This window comes from Rhipicephalus microplus, unplaced genomic scaffold (assembly GCF_043290135.1).
Source record: "Rhipicephalus microplus isolate Deutch F79 unplaced genomic scaffold, USDA_Rmic scaffold_90, whole genome shotgun sequence".
In the NCBI taxonomy this organism is placed as follows: Eukaryota; Metazoa; Arthropoda; class Arachnida; order Ixodida; family Ixodidae; genus Rhipicephalus; species Rhipicephalus microplus.
In genome coordinates this window covers 501983-525127 of record NW_027464662.1, presented here as the reverse complement: position 1 = coordinate 525127, position 23145 = coordinate 501983, and the positions used below count along the sequence as shown (strand labels likewise).

At 50.8% G+C, this 23145-nt stretch overlaps 1 protein-coding gene across 1 annotated transcript in view; it reads left to right on the top strand.

Moving 5' to 3' along the window:
* The window catches only part of LOC119184197 (neprilysin-1-like), a 312286-nt gene that overhangs the window by 183488 nt on the left and 105653 nt on the right, over nucleotides 1-23145 (top strand). The window lies entirely within an intron of this gene.

The window sequence follows — 23145 nt, the reverse complement described above, 5'->3', positions numbered from 1 at the left end:
ACAAAAGACGAGGTTCACACACGATCAGTTTGCCAGTGCTTTAATATAATTAGACTGCTGCTGTTTTGGCTTCGTGGCATTGGTGCTGGGTACATGTTCGGGACACCTGACAGCAGTCCCGCATCTAGACCACAAGGACTTGTGCACATCGGCAACCAACGGCCGCCCCTGAGCCCAGAGTTGGGTACTTTGTCGGCAGCACGACACAGATGTCTGTTTTCATCCCCCGCATTACCGTTTACTCCCATGGCAACACATATGATGACGCACATGACTGGCTCGTGGAATTCGAGCACACGGCGAACGTTACCGGGTGGTACGCCACACAAAAATTCGACTAAGTGTATTTTCCCCTTCAAGATGGAACCCGAACAAGGTTCACGAATCTCATGTGGTCGTCTTGGGACGAACCCGCTGAGGTAGTCTAGTGGCTGAGGCACTCGGCGGCTGACAGGCAGGTCGCGGGATCAAATCCTGACCATGGCGGCCACATTTTCGATGAAGGCGAAAATTCTTGAGGACCGTGTGCTCAGACTTAGATGCAGGTTAAAGAACCCCTAGGTTGTCGAATTTTCCGAAGCCCTCCACAACTGCGTCGCTCATAATTATATGGTGGTTTTGGGATGCTAAATTGCAACTATTATTATTATTATTATTATTATTATTATTATTATTATTATTATTATTATTATTATTATTATAGTCTTTGGACGAGTTCCGGTGGAAATTACTCGACCTGTTTGCAAGCACCGAAAGACGAGAGCCTGCACAGCGACTACTCGAGTCACGTATTCAGGAACCAAATGAATTCGTTGCGATGTTAGTTGAGGCATAGCCTCCTACATTTTTCTTGCCTGTCGGACAAGTGCGAAACGCCCGTCATCTATACCATTAGGCGCATTGCATAGGCCGAATGGCAGCACGTTAAATACGTCTAAGCCGTCTGGTGTAACAAAGGCAGCTTTTGGTCTATCTTCCGGATTCATGGGCACTTGCCAATGCCCAGAGCGTAGATCAAGGGAGGAAAAGAACTCTGCGCCTTGTAAAGAGTCGAGGGCGTCATCGATCCGAGGCAAAGGATACACATCCTTTCGTGTTTTGTTTAGGCGACGATAATCTACGCAAAAGAGTATTGTGCCGTCCTTCTTTTTAACTAAAACTACCGGTGACGCCCAAAGACTGTTTGATAGTTGAACGACGCCACGCTTTTGCATGACACCTACTTGTTCATCGATGACACGGCGTTCAGTCGGTGAAACACGGTACGGTCGCTGCCGTAGTGGTGGGTGATTACCTGTGTCGATCTGGTGGCATACAGTAGATGTTCGACCTAAGGTAGCACTCTGACTGTCAAAAGATGGCCGGAACTTGTAGAGGAGGCTCAAAAACTCACACCTCTGTTGTGAATTTAGGTCTTCGTCGATTACACGGTTGAGAATGTCAGCAGTAGAAGGGCCATTCCCGGAACCACAGGAGAGGGCGCTGACTTCCGATGATCCATCAGGAACGTCAAGTGTAGCGATGATTTCGAATGATTCGATTGAGCCGATACATTCGCCCCAAAGCAGCGTAATCGTGAATGGGAGAGGATTCCCCACAGGCACGTCGGCCGCACTACCTTCAAGAGTAACGAGAGCGGTTGGGAGCAGTGATAGGTGGCGATGAACGAAAGCAGCGGAAGGCGTGAAGAATGCGGTAGCGTCGACGACGGTGGAACACGACACAGGTGCGAAAACAGTAGCGCGCGGAGGGATCCGAGTGTCGCCACTAATGACAAACTTCGCGCAGGAAGGGCAATCATCTGCAGGTAGAGCGTCACCAAGAGGACAAAAGACAACTTCGGCACGGGCACAATCAATGACGGCTTGGTGATGGGAGAGAAAATCCCAGCCTAAAATGATGTCGTGAGAACAGTGCGGGAATACTTCAAACTGTACTGTGTAAGGCACTCCTTGAATCACAAGTCTGGCGGTACACTCCGCCAGACTTGTGACTGTGCAGTCACAGGCTGTGCAGTCACTGCACAGCCTGTGACTGCACAGGCTGTGCAGTGGCAGTATGAAAAAACGAACCCAAGTTAGGCATTGTCACGTTTAGAATTGCACGGCAAACTTTTTCGGAAATGACAGAAATGGCGGCACCAGTATCAATAAGGGCGAGTACAGGTACACCTTCAAGAACAACAATAATTACATTCGGCGGCGAACGAAGAGGGCTTGTGCTTTGCGACGAGGGCGCAGTTCTTGCCTCTGGAACTGCATCATTTAGTTTTCCGCTTCGATTGTCGGGGGGCGTCGGCGCATCGGGGAGGGCGAGCGACGACGTGGAGAAGGAGATTGGTGATCAGAAGGTGGTCATTGGCTTGGTCGAGGAGGGTGCAATTCGGGGTCTGGAGTGTAGGGAAATGTGTGGTCGTACTCATATGAACGCTGGTTTTCACGTGAATGGAGTGGGCGGCGGCAAAGACGTGCGACATGTCCGGGTAGACCACACGAAAAGCAGATCGGACGGCTGTCGGCAGTGCGCCATGGATTAGGGACTCGGTGGACTGGAGGTCGTTGCGGCTGGGTGGTATAAACAGGAGCGGGCAGTGGAGGTGGCGCTCGGAACGTGTGTGGTCGTGGTCGTGCTGCTGCTTCGGCATACGTCAATGGCGCATTGACTAGTGGCACCAGCTGTGGAGGAAGGGCCTCAGACACTTGGTCTTGTATAAAAGTCCGCAGTGTAGGGCTAAACGGTGCACTGCGCTCCGGTTGGCCGGAGATGAGCGACAGTTGGCGGGCAACTTCTTCGCGTACAAAATCTTTTATCTGCGAGAGGAGGACAGGATCTTGCCAGAGAGTCAAGCTGTACATCGATTCCTGATGAGGGACAGCACGGTGGGTGACGAGACGTTGCCGGCGGAGCTCATCTTAGCTTTGGCAGAGCTCGTTAACTTGAGCGACAGTAGCCGGGCTTTTTGAAATGAGCATCTGGAATGCGTCCTCGTCGATACCCTTGAAAATATGCTTGATGCGGTCCACCTCTGTCATGTTCGCATCGACGCGTTTGCACAAGTCAATGACGTCTTCTATGTAACAGGTGAAGTTCTCCCCAGGCAGTTGAGATCTTGACTGAAGGCGCTGCCCCGCACGAAGTTTGCGAACAGCAGGACGACCGAAGACTTCGCTGAACTTTGTTTTGAATTCTGTCCAGGTTGGAACGTTGGTTTCATGATTCCGAAGCCACAAGTGGGCAATGCCACTGAGGTAAATGCCGACGGTGGCCAGTCTCGTGGCTTCGTCTCATTTGTTCAGGACACTCAGGAGTTCGTAGGTAGCCAGTCAGTCATCGACGTCGTGATCGTCAGTGCCGCTGAATATGGGAGGGTCCCGCTGACGGACCGCACCAGAGCACACGATGGCCTGAGGAGCCATAGGCGGAGGGCTTGTGGCAGATGCAGTGGTCATAGCGGCAGGTCGAGTCCGGCTTCGCAACTCCAGGATTGCGAGGAGACCAAGCAAGCTCCACCAAATATAATAAAGAACTGTGACAGTCAGGACTGTTATTTGAAAATAGGTAGGAGCGTAGGCCTAGACAGTGAAAACAGCGATAACGTTCGGCGCGAGAGTCTCGTGCCTAGCACTGACGATGTGCTTTCCGAGCTATGCATGACCCACTAAATGCATCATTACAATATATATATATATATATATATATATATATATATATTCTGTGGGAAAGTTCAGTGGGTCTGTTACGCATAAGAAAAGAAGCTCGTATGTGTATATGTGTACCAGCTTCTTTTCTCATATATATATATATATATATATATATATATATATATATATATATTATGGGCATTTAGTATACGCATCCTCTTCACCGGTACATTATCATCATTATCATGTGTGGCTCATGCATCCTCATCGTTGTCGCGTACCATCATCATCTTGGCTCATTCATCGTAGCTGTCGGCTGCCGGTTCCTCGGACCTAATAAAAGGTAATCCAAACCAAGACTTCATACGTGGTGGAGGTGCTGGGTAAATCTCCCGCCATCCTCTCAACCACTCTACCCCCTGGAGCTACGTTCAGGTCGCCGCTTGAGCCAGGTGTCCGGAAATATGTCGCACCAAGATGAGGCCGGTGCTGCAGCCATTCCCACTCAACCACCGCGTGCCGCGCCTTCTCACGTCATCAACAGCCTCCAGCGTGAGCCCCATCCCTTCGCTGGTATGCGCGGGGAAGATGTGGAGGAATGGCTGGACGATTTCGAACGTGTCGGCGCTGCTAACCGGTGGGATAACACCTACAAACTCGCTCACGTGTCATTCTACCTCAGGGGTGTCGCGAAGACGTGGTTCCTCAACCATTTCATCGACATCCCCGACTGGTCAGCCTTCAAAGATTAGCTTCGCCATGTCTTTGGCACACCGGCTGTTCGTTCGGCTCTCGCAAAGAAAGCTCTCGCGACTCGGAAACAGCACATAGGGGAGTCGTATACATCCTACAACGAGAATGTTCTTTCACTATGCCGCCGGGTTGACACACCAATGACAGAATCAGACAAGGTGCGCCAGCTTCTTAAGGGGATTGCACCCGTCGCATTCAATGCCCTTGCAATTCAGAATCCGGCTACCGTTGCTGACGTTGCGACAACCTGTCAGCGCCTCGAAGAACTTGAGTCTATGCGCCTACAACCAGACAGTGACGCGGCCCGTATTACGACTGATCCAAACCTGCGAGACACGATAAGGGCAATTATACGTGAAGAATTAGAATCAATGGGATTCACACTACCTTCAATGTGTCCCATTCGGTCTTCTTCAACGTCATTGCGGGATGTCATCAGAGAAGAGCTCACGTCCATGACCCACATGGCCAACCTGCAGCCCATTATCTCTCGTACTCTACCATCGTTTCCGCATACCGCCGCCGCACCACCAGGCACCGTCAGCTCGACGTCCCCGCCACGAACGTACGCGTCGGTTGCTGCCGCACCTCCCACAAGCTTTTCATCACCACCGCCTGAGCCGTCACCTGTCCTTCTGACTGCTCTCTCTCCCGGCGCAGTTAGCGCAAGCTACTACCCTCCTCATCGATCGACTCGGCCTAGTTGCTATTATTGCGGCTATCGTGGTCACATTGCACACTTTTGCCGCAAGCACCAGCAAGACGAGCGCCGAGGGTATGACATACCCGAACGGGACTATACCGCAGGAGCCTTGTACCAGGGCCGCCGTTATTCGTCACCGCCGCGTCGGTCTCCATCTCCGCCAGCATCGGGTGAACTGCGCAGTTAGTCACCGATCAACCCGACGCCGTTCACTATCGCCATACCGTCGCTCTTCTTCTCCTCTTCAGCCTGCTTCCCTTACTTCTGATGGGCGTTCGGAAAACTAAGCGATGCAGTTTTTGGAGGACAAACTGCTTTCCAACACAGGGCTCCAATTCCTCCAGCGCGCCCCTACAATATGATTGCGGTCACAGTTGAGGGAGTGGACGTTGATGCTTTGGTAGACACTGGGGCTGCTTTTTCTGTTATTCGTGCTGATTTGTGTGCCCGTCTTCGAAAAGTCACGACGCCTTATGATGGACCGACACTGGTTACAGCCCAGGGAACAATGATTCACCCTTCCGCTCTCTGTACTGCCCGAGGAACCGGCAGCCGACAGCTACGATGAATGAGCCAAGATGATGATGCTACGCGACAACGATGAGGATGCATGAGCCCCACATGATAATGATGATAATGTACCGGTGAAGAGGATGCGTATACTAAATACCGACCCCAATCCAAACCGTGTCTTGGTACTCCAAACCGAGACTTCATAATATATATATATATATATATATATAGTATTACGACTCGGGTGTAACGAGGTTTATTGGCCGTGAACTCGGGAACGAACAAGCGCAACGGACCCGAAGATGAAGCGCACGCTCAAAAACGATGATGATTGTAAGCCAGAACAGGTGATGATGATTGACTGCTGTCCAGATGAGGATGAAGCGCATAATAGATGCCTACACTAATTCCCCCCACGTGGAAGCGGCCAGCCTGGCCACTGCAGGCGGGTAGTCAAGGTGACGAGAAATGTCATTTGAAAAGCTTCATACGGGAAATGTGTACAATTTCGCTGTTGCGGTAACGGCGGTCAGTTGGCACGACAAGAGGCGTCACACGATAGTTAACAGGTGAAGTCTGCTTTAAAACTACATATGGGCCGATGAATCAAGGCTGGAACTTGCCACACAGACCAGGTGTGCGAATTGGTGTCTATAGCAGCCCCTCGTCACCCGGTCGGAATGATACCACACGATGAGAGGTGTCGTAGACGGCTTTCCTTGCTTGTTGCGTAGTTTCCGTGTTCATACGAGCGCGCTGGCGGCACTGGGCAAGGCGAGAAATATATTCTTCTCAAGAAGACTGTGATGGAGGGCCATTGCTGATGAAGAAGGAAACGTCGATAAAGAAAGTTGGTGAATGTCCGTAAACGAGATAAAACGGCGAGTAGCCGGTTGTGCGCTGAACAGCAGTGTTGTAGGCGAAAGTGAGGAACGGTAGAAGCTTATCCCAGTTTCTGTGATACGGTTGAATGTATACGGCGATCACGTCGGCAAGGGTTCGATGAAATCTCTCGGTCAGGCCGTTTGTTTGATAGTGGTAGCTATAGACGCTGTTGTGTGTGTAGTACCAGAAACGCGAAGAACTTCACCTAAAAGCTGTGACAAGAACACGGTTCCACGGTCACTTAGAAGGACACGAAGAGCACCATGACGTAGAATTATGGCCTGAAGGGCGAATTCAGCAACTTCCGATGCTGAACCAATAGCTACCGAATTGTCTCGGCGTAGCGTTTCAGGTGGTCTACGGCGGTGACTATCCGTCTATTTCCAGCGCCAGTAATAGGAAGGGGCCCATAAAGATCGACACCGACGACCTCTAAAGGTGTTGTAGGGCACGTCATTGGCTGTAATTGACCAGCAGGAGGAGATGTCGGAAGTTTGCGAAGTTGGCACGGAGAGCAGGAACCCACATACTTTGCAACACTGGTAGAAAGACCAGGCCAATAAAAGCGGCTTCGAATGCGGTCGAAAGTTTTGCGAAAGCCGAGATGGCCAGCAGTCAAATCGTCATGAAAAGCGTTAAGTACATGATGCCAAAGAGCACGTGGCAGAACAGGTACCCAGCGTTGACCGTCAGGATGATAAATGTGACGATACAGCACACCGTCCTGAAGCTTGAAGTGCTCGAGTTGTCGACGAAGCCGTGCATTGGGTAAACGCGTAGCTCCTGAGAGGTGGTCTATAAAGCGCCTACAGTACGGGTCAGCCTGCTGGCGAGAACTGAAGGGTTGGTCATCGTCGATTAGTGGCTGGCACAGCGAGGCGAGCAAGGCAACAGAACTGGGGGTCACGACCGCACTGGTGTCGTTGGAGATGGCAGCTGGAGTGTCGAACGAAGCCGTAGGTAGTGGGCAACGAGAAAGGGCGTCGGCTCCTGATGTTTTTTGCCATATTTATAAATAATCTCGAACTGATACTCCTGTAAGCGTAAAATTCAATGACCCAAGCGTCCGGACAAGTTCTTCATTGTAGAAAGCCAGCATAGGGCGTGGTGGTCCGTTACGATGGTGAATTGACGGCCGTGCAGATAAGGGCGGAACTTTTGTATGGACCAAACCACAGCGAGGCACTACTGTTCAGCGATGGTATTGTTCTCTTCAGTAGAAGTAAGCACTCGGCTAGCGTATGAGACGACCCTTTCCCGTCCAGAGTTATCGCGTTGGAGGAGAACAGCACCTATACCGTAACCGCTGGCGTCGGTATGCAGGAGTGTCGGGGCGGTGTCATCAAAATGGCAGAGTACAGGCTCTGACGTGAGAGCTTCTTTCAGTAGGTCAAACGCCGACTGACATTCTTCGGACCACACAAAGGGTGCATTAGAAGCAAGTAGTTTGTGAAGTGGCGCCGCTATTGAAGCGAAATTTCGTATGAAACGACGAAAATAGGATGCGATTCCAATAAAACTTCGCAAATTCTTAGGTCTTGTGGGGCGTGGAAATCGAAGGACGGCAGTGATCTTTTCGGGGTCAGGGTGAATACCGTCCTTCCTCACTACATGAACGAGAACCTTGATGGATTTGGTGGCGAAACGGCATGTCTTGGTGTTGAGCTGCAGACCCGCGCCGGCTAGGCAAGTTAGGACGTCATCCAAGCGCGTGAGGTGCTGAGAAAACGTTGATAAAAAGATGATGATGTCATCAAAGTAGCAGAGACACGTCTTCCATTTCAGACCATGCAAAACGGTGTCGATCATGCGTTCAAACGTCGCGGGCGCATTATAGAGCCCGAAAGGCATCACATTGAATTCGTATAAGCCATCAGGGGTTGCAAATGCCGTTTTTTTTCTTTGTCGTCATCCTGCATGGGAATTTGCCAATATCCCGAACTCAAATCAAGGCTTGAAAAGTATTCAGCGCCTTGCAGTGAATCAAGGGTGTCGTCGATGCGTGGCATGGGGTATACGTTCTTGCGTGTGATGTTGTTAAGTGCCCGGTAATCGACGCAAAAGCGCACGGTGCCATCTTTTTTTCGTATCAAAACAACAGGGGATGACCAAGGGCTAGTTGATGGACGAAATATTTCTCGTTAGAGCATGTCAGCGACGTTTTCCTCGATGATTTTTTGCTCAGCAAGAGACACGCGGTACGTGCGGCGATGCACAATAAATGTTCCCTCGGTCTGAATACGATGCGCTGCAGTGGTAGTTCGGCCCAACGTCGAGGAGCAGGTGTCGAAAGAATCCGCGTGTTTCGTTAACAAAGCAGACAACTGCTGCGCCTGCATAGCTGTTAGGTCATCACTGACAAGTGCTGTGAAGGGAGAGGAAGAGCCAGGCTTACTCTTAGAAGGGTCGTTGGTAGAGGCAGGTTTAAGTGGCGTGACGCTGACAGGCTCAGCATCCACAACACAGGCTACTGCAGTGTCCACTGGCAGGGGAACTTTCTCCGGTGTTAAATTCGTAGCAATGATGAGCGCAGAGCCATGGCTAAAGCGTACGACACCTGACGCAAGGGCAATGCCTTTAGCGACGCAAGTCGACGAAGGGGACACCAAGACGTCACCGTGGTCGATGTCCTTAGAGGTCAGAGTCACAATTTGCTCTTGATGTGGCGGTAGTTCCAGTTCTTCGTGAGCGAACAGGTGTAGTGGCTTGTAAACGCCTTCGTCGAACATGGAGTCCGTATTAGGTGCAGAATCCATTCACCACAACATATAGCGGCTGAAGAAGAAGATAGGAAGTCCCACCCTAGAATTAGCTGGGGAGAGCACCAGGTAAGCACAGTGAATTGGATGTAATGCAGGATGTCATCGATAAAAACACGAGCAGTACAAAGAGCAAAAGGGCGGATAGTGTTCCCCTGGGCTTCGACAAGAAAGGGTTTATTATAAGATGTCATTACTTTTTTGAGGCGTTTACACAAATCATATCTATTCACAGAAACTGTAGCACCGGTGTCCACCAAAGCGTCCACGAGAACTCCTTCCATCATAACAGAAATCATGTTGAACGGGCGTGCTGGAGGATGATCAGTCCTACTGTTACATGCAGTTTCTCCTACGAAAACGGCATCATTTAGTTTTCCGACCGGTTGCCCGTGGTAAACGAGGCTGGCCGAAGAGGAGAGAAGAGCGACAAAAGCGCGAAGGTGATCAGTGTTGCGACTCCGGGTCCCGCGGGTCTCAGTTTGGTAGCGGGCCCCCGTCCTAGAACCCATCGTCGAACAAGTCAGATGAGGTGCTCGTAAAAACGACAACAATTTATTTACATGGTTAGTGCCGTTGTCGAGGTGATCAAGTAACCAGAACTGTACAGGAGAGCTGTTGAACTGTAGAACTTGAAAATACACAAGAGTCTTCCGTTTATATAGCGCCGCGTTGCCAACGCTGGGCGCACTGTCCGCGGCTTCAGCCAATACGGTGCTCCATGGTTTAGGTGCTCCACCCACGAAGGAGAGGAAACACACCACATAATTCATGTGCAGAGGGCACAGTCTACACGATGCCCAAATATGGTCACCAAAGCACTGCACCGGCGTTTTCGCACACGTCACCAAGTTTCGTGCACGTCCGATGATTTTGGTTTCCAAGATTCTTCTGGCAGCTGGGTGAGGTTCGAAAAACCGGCTGCCAGTACACGTGTCAAACTTCCCTGAGTCTTTGGGTAGGAAAATGTAGTGGTGGGCCAGCATATCTTCAAAATATGCCACCCCATTCAGCCGATCCTATGGAGAAATGGAAGGAGGAGTGGTTGACTAATCCCTCGTCGTCGAGGCGGCCTCCCGCAAGGGCTGCAGCACAGTGCATTTTCCTTCCCTTCAACCCCACATTCCATTCCTCGATTGCTAGAAGCAGGGGCTTAGCTGCGAATATCCAAGACTCCGCTTCTCCTCGCAAGGCGCAGCCACAACCAGTTTGGCTTTAGCTTTCAGCCTGAACTGCAAATACCATGCTGGTTCCGAGATTTCCAGTTCCTCGGTGACCTCGAAAATGTCCCAGCTGCCTCCTTGTCTGCCTCGAAAGCCTTGCTCGCAGCAAACACAATGGCCTCTCTTGAGTCGAGCTCACAATGGCCTCTCTTGGCCCGTGCGTTTTTTCTGGGCGAACCAGTCCCGAACCCCTCGTTCAGGTTTTGCCGAGAGGAAATTAATCCATCTTGACGGCACACTCGGGAACGAAGAAGCGCAACGGACCCGAAGATGAAGCGCATGCTCAAAGACGATGATGATTGTCAGCCAGAACAGGGGATGATGATTGACTGCTGTCCAGATGAGGATGAAGCGCATAATAGATGCCGACACTTCGAAGCCTTTGAACAGTGGGTCGTCCTCTCCAGTGCCTTCTAGTGGGTCGCCCTTTTAGCAAAAAGAAGAGCAGCTCGTGCAGAGAGTCGGTACCCACATTGACTGTGGCTGTCAAGCATCATCAACAAGTGTCCGCCAATAAACGTCTCAACAATTCGGTGGAGAGTGCTACGCCCTTCTAACACCTCCGGTTAGCATTCGATGCCCTTGGAGCTTCGATCTCGTACCGTGACTTCTACCATGCACCAAGACGCCACGCAGGAAACGCTTCCTCCTGCGCCGACGCCATGTTCCAGTGTCCCCCGCACCCGCGACCCTCCTGTCTTCATTGGCGCGGATGGCACCGACGTCGAGGACTGGCTCGCTATGTACGAACGCGTCAGCGTCCCCAATCATTGGGACGAGGCAGGTAAACTCAGCATTCTGGTTTTCTACCTCGCGGGTGTGGCCGGCATGTGGTACAACAACCACGCATCCGATTTCCCCACTTGGTCCGCTTTTAAAACCACCGTCGTCGACGTGTTCGGCCGTCCTGCCGTTCGCAAGCTGCAAGCCGAACAGCGGTTACGTGAACGAGCACAGCAGACCAGTGAGTCCTTCACAAGTTACACAGAGGACATCCTTGACTTGTGCAAGAAAGTAGGTGCGAGCATGTCAGAGGCTGACAGAAATACCCATGTTCTAAAAGACATGCTCCTGGCCAAGAACCCTCGCACTGTCGCAGAGATCATTACACTATGCCAAAGTTACGAGGAGCTGCGACGGCAGCGCTCGATGACCCGTCGACCACCCTCACGTGACGCTGATCTCTCGGCTTTGTCACACTTCCTGACCACACCACCTTGCTCGCTGAAATCAAGTCATTCGTGCGTGAGGAAGTTGCCCGCCAGGTCTCTCTACTGGCTTTTACTTCCCCGCAACGTGCTCAAAAGCCGTCAAGCACACTTCCGCCTCCCCTCCGCCAAGCCATTCAGCAGGAAATCGCGGAGGTCGTTCATGAATACCACCAGCTGCCTCCAGTATCTACACCAGTCAGTTACGCCCAAGTTGTCGCCAGGCCACCCCCACCGATTCCTGTGACTGGCTCCCTTGGTTACACCGAAACTATCGCCAGGCCCCAGGCCTTCGGAGAAACTGTGCCGCCTACATATGCCGACGTCATCCGCGTGCCCCGTGTGCCGCCCACTATGCAGTTATATTGCCACATAGATCGCTCTTACTAATTATTTTACAAAGAGGACCAACGGGACGCTATGTAAAATAATTAGTAGGAGCAATCTCTGTGACATTACTCCCCCTCCGAAATACGAATTTCTGCAGAAAGCTGAAGAAGCACGCCAGTTGACAAGGCACCGAATACGTCAACAACAGTTCAAGGATGCGGACTACTACAACCTGCGCCGCAGGGGAGTCAAGTACCAGCCAGGTGATCAAGTATGGATCTGGACACCAATACGACGCCGTGGCCTGCCAGAAAAGCTCCTTCGACGGTACTTTGGTTCATACTACAAGGTCCTTCGCCGGCTAAGTGACCTATCTTATGAAGTAATCCCTGACGGACAAGAGCACTCGAAACGGCGCAACCATGCCAAGGTCGTCCACGTTGTCCGCATCAAGCCATACCACGAAAGAGAATGAAACATCTACCCCCTCGACTATTAACCTTCTGAATTCACGCATCGAGACGATGCGCATTTCGGAGGGGTAGTAGTGCCACTGAGATTGCTCCTACTAATTATTTTACAAAGAGGACCAACGGGACGCTGTGTGAGCGTCTACAGTGCCTCGCAACTAACGAGACGCTATGTGCGCGTCTACAGTGCCTCCTAACCAACGAGACGCTATGTGGGCGTCTACTGTGTCTCGCGCCTGCTCACGCATCTTGGGCAGAGCAGCTCATGCCTCGGGTGGAGGAGCACGAGCCGGGAAGACTGACGAAGGAGTTGTTTAGAAGGGACAAGTAGGCGGAACGCTTTTAGCAGACTCTCCTTCGTGACATAGCTACTTTTCTGGGCACAAGTTCGCCCTCAATAAATCATTGTGTGTGTTCCCCCTCTTGTATTACGTGACAATATCAGCAGCCGGCTCGCCCATCGCGTTCTGCGACATGGATGGGACCCGCGAACCGATGGCGCACTGCTGACAATCGCCCCATCTGCTTTGCTTGTGGTAGCGTCGGTCACGTAGCACGCTATTGCAATCGTGTGCAGCCACCGCAGGTCGCCTCCAATTTTCCCAGCCAATCGAGCCGCTTTTATGACCAGCCGCCACCTACGTCACCGTCGTCCCGTCCCGCCCCGCTCCATCTACCCGCCGTTCACATTCTCCGCGACGTTGCTCACTGTCGCCGATGCGGCCACGTCCACTAGAGGGTGACCAGGAAAACTAGTCGTCGCAGTCCATGAGGCAAGGGCTGCGACGCTGTCGAACTGCGGAAGCCCTCAGGAAAGCTCATCGAACGTGATAGACGTGCTTGTGGATGGTGTTCGTGCACCTGCCCTTGTAGATACTGGAGCCACCGTATCCGTCATGGACGCAAAACTTAGCCGATTACTGCGCAAAGTGACCACGCCACTTTCCGGGCTCTCCCTCCGTACAGCCAGCGCCCAAAGCATTCACCCTACAGCGATGTCTACAGCCCGCCTCATGATTCAGGACGTGATGTATGCCGTTGAAGTCGTCATAATTCCTTCATGCTCTCACGACGTCATCCTAGGATGGGATTTTCTATCCCGCCACGACGCCGTCATTCATTGCTCACGAGCAGAAATAGAGCTGACACAATTATCTTCTTTGACGCCGGCCGACAGTCCACCTGCTGCAAGCAAGTTACTCGTCAGGGACGACCCACTGTTCGAAGGCTTCGCCACAACACACACACACACACACACACACACACACACGCACACGCACACGCACACGCACACACACACACACACACACACACACACACACACACATATATATATATATGTTTATATATATGTGTGTGTGTGTGTGTGTGTGTGACAAAGTTTTTCCAATGGGTCAAACGTACTTGGGAAGAGAAGAAACACAACTTAGCGGTTGTCTTAATTTTATTACCAACGGCACTTGTTCGCAAACCCTGACAACAAAGACCAGTCCACTGGTCAAAACCGTTGGTAATCAAATTAAGACCACCGCTAAGTTGTGTTTTTCTTCTCTTCCCATATATATATATATATATATATATATATATATATATATATATATATATATATATATTATATATAGTCAAGTAGATCCTCCGTGAGCGGTCGCAACGTGATTTATTTCGACGTTTCGGCCTAGAGTCTTGCCTTCATCAGGATCGAGGGTACAGTTTGTTGGTGCTCAGCTTCATACAATCTTGAATCATAAGGTGAGACAGAGAAAGAAGAAAAAAAAGCGAAAAAAGCGAGAAAAAGAAAAGGAAAAAAAGAAGAAAAAGAAAAAAGGTGAATATAAGGTGGACTCCCCCGGGCGACCCCTTTCAGTCTTTTCTCCTCTTTCCCTCTCCATCTCCCTCCCCTTTCTCCTTTTCACTTTTAGGATGTTTGCGGTCTGTGTATCCTTCCTTTTACTAACGCATTGTTCCCGACCAGACGGCGCCTCCTGGCTCTGGCAGTTCGGTGGGGGGGAAAAAGATTTTTTTTAAGAAGGTGCTAGCGAAAGCAAAAGTGCTAGCAAATGCGCTAGCAAAGGTGCTAGCGAAAGCCGATACAGCAGTGGCGTTGTTGGTCCGCTACATCACCTGTGCGGATTTTAACCCTGTAAAGTTATGACGATAGTTATAGCGCGAAAACAGAACGACGACACAGAGACAAGAAAGACACGAAGGAAGAAGGACACGGAGGAAGTTGGTATGACATCGTCATGTCATACCAGCTAGCCTAAGCTGCCACACTTCTAGCTGTAAAGCAGTTTCAAACATGCTGCTCATATCCTCATTTGTATCTAACGAAGCATTATTTCTGTGTGCATACGATTTAATTTTTTATCTGCCTACGTTTTTTGTGTAATTCATTTTGTTCTTTTATTTGTAAGCTCTGATTATACTGTCACGTTTCTTAAGACAAACTTGGTTTATTGGGTTCGTTGAGTCGGCTAGCCAAGCAGCAGCTCAGACAGATCGTCTTTGTCTTCTTCCACTCCCGGATCTCACCCAAGCATAGCAGGTGGCATTAGTCCCCCCTTTGAAAGCATAGACTCGATGCTCGTAACGAAAAAAAAAATGAAGGCATACACACGCAGATACAGAGAACCAAAGGAGGGAGAGTGCCAGTACTCGCAGCGCAAATGAGGAAGTTGCGCCAATGCTTGCGCCAAGCGCAAAAACAAAAGGCATAAAAACACAGGAGAGCATGAACAGCAGCAGCTGCAGCACAATGTCACGGCTTGTCGCAACACGTGAACCACAAGGGCTACTGTGTGAAGTACGGCTTCAGCCTAACGACATGCACGGTTTCGGGCCGAAGCTGTCGACGAGAAGACGCTGCGCCGTCCGGAAATACCTCGTAGGTAAGATCGGTGACACGTCTAATAACCTTGTACGGTCCAAAATAACGGCTTAGGAGTTTTTCGGATAAGCCTGGTTGCCGGACAGGGGTCCATACCCACACTCGGTCCCCAGGGTGGTAGGTGACGTTTCGATGGCGGAGGTTGTAACGTCGTGCGTCTTCATCTTGTTGGTGACTGGTGTTTATGCGAGCTAGCTGACGAGCTTCTTCGGCGTAATGAGTGTATTCCTCAGCGTCTGGAGCGATTTCATTGCTTTGGTCACACGGAAGCATAGCATCGAGCATGGTTCGCACGTTGCGTCCGTAAACAAGTCGGAAAGGCGGAAATCGCGTTGTTTCTTGTGTTGCCGTATTGTATGCAAACGTGATGTACGGAAGAATTTCGTCCCACGTTTTGTGTTGTACGTCAACGTACATTGACAGCATGTCCGCTACGGTCTTGTTAAGCCTCTCTGTCAGTCCATTCGATTGCGGGTGATAAGCCGTCGTTTTTCGATGAGTTGTGCAGCTCAATTTAAAAATGTCCTCCATCATTCGTGCTGTAAATGACGTCCCTCTGTCCGTAATCACGCATGACGGGGCACCATGCCGTAGGACGATTTGGTGCACGAAGAACTGCGCGACTTCAGAGGATGTAACGCTTTTGTTTCAGCATACCGAGTGAGATAATCTGTCGCAACTATAATCCATTTGTTCCCAGAGGACGACAAAGGGAAGGGTCCAAGAAGGTCCATTCCCACGAGGTCAAACGGTGTCTGTGGTGGTGCGATCGGCTGGAGCCGGCCTGCGGGTCTCACAGGCAGAGTCTTGCGACGCTGGCACTCACGGCAGCCTTTCACGTATCGATGTACACTTGTTGATAGTCGCGGCCAGTAATACTGTTGGCGTACTCTGGCGAGAGTTCGCGAATAGCCCAAATGTCCTGACGTGGGCTCGTCGTGGCACGCAAAGAGGATCTCGTCCCACATTTCGGTAGGAACAACGAGTAGGAAGGCTTTGTCGCTACCACGGGCGTTTTTCTTGTAAAGAATGCCTCTTCTTAGACAAAAAGAGGACAGTTCGCGAGCAATGTGTCGAGGGACCTGAGAGTTCCGGCCTTCCAGGGAATCAATAGCTGGGCGTAGTTCGTCGTCTGCCCGCTGTTTTGACATAAATTCGGAATCGCTGACTGCTCCGAGAAAGGCATCTTCATCCTCGGAGCCCTTGACAGCGTGCCCCACAGGCGCTCGAGAAAGCGCGTCGGCATCTTCATGTTTGCGCCCTGACCTGTACACAATCGTAATATCGAACTCCTGCAAACGCAAACTCCACCGAGCGAGACGGCCGGATGGATCTCTGAGATTTGCCAGCCAGCAGAGCGAGTGGTGGTCAGTCACCACTTTGAAGGGACGACCGTAGAGGTAAGGCCTAAACTTGGTCGTCGCCCACACGACTGCGAGGCATTCTTTTTCCGATGTAGAATAGTTGGTCTCGGCTCGAGAAAGAGTACGACTGGCGTAAGCTATTACATGTTCAACGCCACCGTGTCGTTGTACAAGGACAGCGGCAAGTCCGACGTTGCTGGCATCTGTATGAATTTCTGTAGCAGCGTCCTCATCAAAATGGGCAAGAACAGGGGCTGTTTGCATTCTCCGCCGTAGCTCTGTGAACGCTGCATCTTGTTCTGCGCTCCAAGTAAAAGGCACGTCATCCCGAGTGAGTCGCGTAAGAGGTTCAGCTATCTTCGAGAAGTTGGCGATAAATCGGCGATAATACGCGCACAAGCCGAGGAAACGGCGTACTGCTCTTTTATCTGATGGAACAGGGAAGGCGGCGACAGCAGCAGTTTTGTCTGGATCAGGTCGCACTCCATCCGCACTAATGACATGCCCCAGAAATTTCAGCTCTTCGTAGCCGAAATGGCATTTTTGGGGTTTCAGCGTGAGTTTAGCTGTGCGAATGGCGTCCAGAACCTTTCTCAGACGCTTCAGATGTTCTTCGAAGCTCTCGGAAAAGATGACCACATCATCGAGGTAGACAAGGCAGCTTTGCCACTTCAAGCCAGCGAGAACTGTGTCCATCATCCTCTGAAAAGTGGCTGGGGCAGAACAGAGGCCGAAGGGAAGAACACGGAATTCGCAAAGTCCGTCTGGAGTCACAAACGCAGTTTTTTCTCGGTCTCGTTCATCCACTTCAATTTGCCAATAGCCACTCTTTAGATCGATGGACAAAAAATACTTTGCGCGTCGTAATCTGTCGAGAGAGTCGTCGACCCGTGGAAGCGGGTAAACGTCTTTTTTCGTGACGCTATTAACCTTCCTGTAGTCAATACAAAATCGCAGCGTTCCGTCTTTTTTCTTCACTAGAACGACTGGCGAGGACCAAGGGCTGCTGGATGGTTGAATAATCCCGTCATCGAGCATATCTTTCACTTGTGTCTGAATAGCCGCACGTTCTTTGGAAGAAACGCGATAAGGCTGCTGCCGGATGGGGCGGACGTCATCGTCGGTAATAATTCGATGCTTGGCGAGGTGTGTTTGATGGACTTTGGAAGAAGAGGCGAAGCAAGACCGAAACTCCTTTAAAAGGTCATGAAGTGCAGCCTTTCTCTTGTCTGACAGCGTCGAATTAATGTCGATGTGGTCTAGGAATTCTTCCTCCTCATGCGTTTCCTCGGACGCGAGGCACTCCGTGACGTCGGCAACAGGGTCTCCATAGGCTACGGTGGTTCCGCGGAAAAGATGCCGGTGCTCGTAGTTGAAGTTCGTAACTAGTATTTGTGACTGTCCGTTACGGACACGCACAACACTTCGGGCAGCACATACACCTTGGAGTAGCAGAAGTGATAGGTTGCTTTCAGCCACCACGTCACCGTCCCGGAGGTCTTCACAAATGACTTCGATGGGAACAGTCGCTCGGGGCGGCAGCGTCACACTGTCATCAGCAACACGCAGCGCAGGTCTAGGGCAGTTATCAGCGTCTCGATCTGTTGCGCCTTGAGTCGAGAAGGTCACGATGCGTTCACGGAGATTTATGATGGCACCGTATTCTCGAAGGAAGTCCATGCCGATAATCAGCTGATGTGAACAATCGCGCAGAACGAGGCAGCTGAGCACAAACGTTGACGCACGAATTTTAACTCTTGCCGTACAGCGACCCAGTGGTGTTACAACGTGTCCTCCAGCAGTTCGAATTCGCGTTTCATTCCACGGCGTAATCACTTTCCTGAGATCTTTTGCTAGCCTCCCGCTGACAATCGAATAGTCTGCACCAGTGTCTATCAATGCATTGACCTGAAAACCGTCAATCAGCACAGGTATGTCAAGTGACACGCGGTCACTGGGTTCAGATGTGGATTTCGGCGTTCCTTCGGTACTGCGATTATTCTCTGGTTGAATGTCTTCCGTGTGGCGTGCAAGCGTCGATGGGAGGTCTTCCGCACTTTGAGTCCCAGCGACCTTGCCCCCGAAGGCCGCTGCCTTCAGTTTTCCCGACGGGGGCTTGGAGAGCGTTCCCGTGCCGTCACATCGAAACGTGACCCAGTGGCTGCGGGTCTCCTCGGAGATGGTGACCGTGATTGACGTCGTGTAAAGGGTGCACGCTGTTGCGCGAGATATTCTTCGATGTCCCTCGGCCTTTGACCAATTTGGGGACGAGGTGAATTGACGGAAAATCCACGCAGGCCAAGTTGCCGGTATAGGCATTCGCGGTAAATGTGACCAGCCTCACCGCAATGATAGCAGAGGGGTCGTCTGTCCGGCGTACGCCAGGCATCAGACTTGCGCGTCGGTGCACGGCGACCATCGATGTCCAAACCAGCGTGCGCCGACTGAATCGCGACTGACGGCATCATTGTCTGGATCGGGACGTATGGAACTGTCTGAAGCGGAACGTGCGGCACTGTCTGGATCGGGACGTACGGCACTGGCTGGGTCGGGACTCCTTGACCAGAACGAGGCGTGGCAGATCGCAAGGCTTCCGCGTACGTACGACGGCGACTGTCAGTAGACACAAGAGCCGTTTCCGGATCAACCGACATCAGCGGAAAACGATGGGCGTGCAACACCTGTTGGACCTCGTCACGGATAACACTGGCGATAGAACCAACATCGATTGGTCTTGTCCCGTACATCTTTTCCATTTCTTCCCGGACGACAGATCGGATGATCTCGCGAATCCATTCGGGGCTCTTGCTCCCAGGGGTGGCGAAAATTTCGGGGGTTGAGGCAGCATTCACTTGACGGTCAAACAGGGCAGACCGTTGGTGCAGTACTTGCTCCATTGTTGCCGCTTCAGTAAGGAACTCAGTAACACTCTTAGGGGGACTACGCACCAAACCAGCAAAAAGTTGTTCCTTCACACCACGCATGAGGTGGCGCAACTTTTTTTCCTCTGCCATAGTAGGATCCGCTCGCTTGAAAAGCCGTGTCATGTCCTCAACGTACATCGAGACGGTCTCGTTTGGCATCTGGATGCGTGATTGTAGTGCACGCTCCGCTCGTTCGCGGCGGTCGGGACTCCTGTAGGTCTCCAGAAGGCGACGCTGGAACTCGCGCCAAGATGTCAGATCATCCCTGTTCAAAAACTACGTCTTGGCACCGTCCTTCATGCAAGTGTACACGTTCCGGAGCTTCGCGGCATCATCCCAGTAATTTATCGCTGCGACACGTTCGAACTCACTCAGCCAGTCGTCAACATCTTCATGCTGCTCTCCATGAAAAGGGCTAGGCATGAGCGGGTTCTGGACGGTGCAGTAAATCGGCGTGGAAGGTGTCGGAGCTTGCACGGGATCTTGTGTCGAAGTCATAGTCGCTGCGTCAGTGGTTGGTGTCTCAGGTGGTAGGCCTCGTTGGCGGCGGCTTACTCTGTGAACCGGAGTGTCCACGGGTGCAGGGCTTGTGTTCCGGCTGCTGGACGGGGTCTTGGGCATCAGGTGGATCGTGAGACGTTGTACCCAGCAACTCCACCAGTTTTGTCACGTTTCTTAAGACAAACTTGGTTTATTGGGTTCGTTGAGTCGGCTAGCCAAGCAGCAGCTCAGACAGATCGTCTTTGTCTTCTTCCACTCCCGGATCTCACCCAAGCATATCAGGTGGCAATACGTATTATTTAATTTCTCATTATAGAATGCGTATTATGTCTTTATGTATTTGTTTTCCCCTCCTGTGATAGCCCAGTGTAAGGGCTGGCAATCTCTGTAAAATTATGATAACTAAATAAGCATCCAGATTTGCCGAAATGGCGGTGTCGGCGTCGGTATTGGCGTTATTAGTCGTGAGCGAAAAATCAACCTTTTCCGGGGCCGACAAATTGCGAATGGTGCAAGCAGGATAAGTATTAAAGACGTTCAGTTCGAAACAGAATGGAGCCTAGGCTTTTTGCGAGCCAATCAGGTCCTCTAAAAGAGAGCCGTGCCATTGCTTGCAACTGCTTCGAAAAAAAGTCACAGCATATCCACGGAGTGTATGATGACGAGTGGGATGAAGCATCCGTCCGTCCATCCGTCCGTCCGTCTGTCTGTCTGTCTGTCTGTCTGTCTGTCTGTCTGTCTGTCTGTCTGTCTGTCTGTCTGTCTGTCTGTCTGTGTAACAGAGGAACGGACGCATGGACGCTACGCTCGATTCATCATCATTCACTCCGTGGATATGCTGTGAATTTCATCAGGATGACTCAATGTGAGCGGGGGCCCGCGCACATCAAGGCATCCTAAATTTCTTATTTTAACATCGTTATGTATACTCTTTGATTGTCAACTCTACTAAAACTGTTAACGCCATCTAGTGATAACATTTCCGAGAACATATACACACAACGCCATCAAGTGAGCAATTCTCAAAACTAACTAGAAGTGGCTACTACTACAACATGCTACTACTACGAGGGAACGATTCCCATCTTAAGTGGCTTCGCCCCAAAAGCAGAAAACACTGTCAGTGTCATGTGGTGAGAGGCTAGCTCGTGTAACGTTGCGTGGCAAAAGCATATATACAACCACGCCAGGCGTCAAGAGAGGTGACTTGCGCAAGGAGTGGCTGTTTTAAAGGCCCACCCATCATAAAGGGCTCAGACATATTTGATCACCTTTAGCAGCAAAAGCATCAACAGAGTAAGCAGAGGTTTGCGTGTCGCCTTACGGACGCGTAGTGGGCCCCTTGCCTATTCGCAATAGAACGAAGTTTGGCGTAGTGAGCACAGCACAACCGTACATGCAGTCAGGATAGTTTTAAATGGTCAATGTCGTTGGTTTCCACGTGGCACCACTCAGACATGCACAGAAGCCAGGCTACCACTTAAGAAAGCGAAGTGCAAGGGGCCCGCTATCGCGTTCGACTCTTGAAGGCGAAGCTCAAGCATCCTTCAAGCTTGCGCTCAGTGTGTTCTTTGACATGCATTTCGGGCGCAGGCCCACGTGAACCACTGCGTTCCGATGTACCTCAAGCTCAAATATTAGTACAAGCACAATTTACTGCATGGAACTTAGTACAAGCTGAATTTCAGTTAGGTTGACCTTCGAAATACCTGCTTTGTCGTGTTAAACAAAGCTTATTTTCTTCCAAACATCGTTTACAGGGTGAACCATATCCTGAGGGACTTTGAAAAGTTCGGCAAGACATTCGACTGTCAGCTGGGTGACGTTATGACGCCCCACTTCAAGTGCAGCACGTGGTAAATGCTTGTCCGAGTAAATTAAAGATTCAGTCAAATCGACCATGGTATCTTTGTTGTCCCAGATGAGTTGTTAGTTCGAAGTAAAGTACACGGCTACTCTGTGGGTGCGTCAAGGTTGGAGATGTGCCGTGACAAAATGGACAGACGATCCCGTTCAATGGAGAGGCCTGCTGGAAGAAGCACTGGTGTTATGTAAAAAAAAACATGGTTGATCCCGAAGCCAGTAATCAGTAAAACACGAAAGTGAAATGGGTTCTTAGAGAAGTAGTTTAATTGTTACTCTTCAATGATATAAAAGAGCTTGCGCAATGTCTATTGGTGTTTGATAGCTATAACACTGCTTAACATGCATGGCTGCATCCACGTAGCCGCTTAGTCATACATCTTCATCCCGATGACTAACAATCATCATTTATGGTTAAACAAACCCTTGTTGTCAAAGGTATTTGTGGTACCTGTAGTAGTTAACGGTGATAGTGGAACCGAAGAAAGTGGTGAGACAGTCATAAGAGCGTAACCATAAGAGCGGACGCCGAACTTGGTCTAAGATCGCCTACTCACCGCATGTTGAAGTTAGCACCACTGCCCGACGAAAGGGAAAGGCAACGCACGTCACGTCGTGTCTTTGGCCGGCCGCCATTGTTCGCGGGAAGAGCGTACGCGGGGAACGCGGAGTTGAAGTCGGACAAAGCTGGCGGGCGTCGCATAACTGTGTGCTATGGATGGATGCTATGAGCGACGAACGACGACACCTGCTGTGAGTTCACCACCTGGAGGTGTGTAAAGGCGTTGACAAAACGACAGTTATATCGCGAGAACAGGACGACAAAGAGACAAGAAGGACACAAAGGACACGTCGTGTCCTGCTTGTCTCTTTGTCGTCGTTCTGTTCTCGCACTATAACTATCGTCATGTCATTCAAATGTTCTAGATGGCGTCACAACGCCGTGGACGTCTCCGTATACCATAATCATATATATATAATGAAAACGCAAGAAAAAAAATCTAGAAAAAGATTCCGGCGGGCGGAATTGCACGTAGGACCTCCACGTCGTGAATGCTAGGCGTTAACCGCTGCGCCACCGAGAGGCTTTTTTTTTTCTTTATTGCCTTGCATATCAAGAA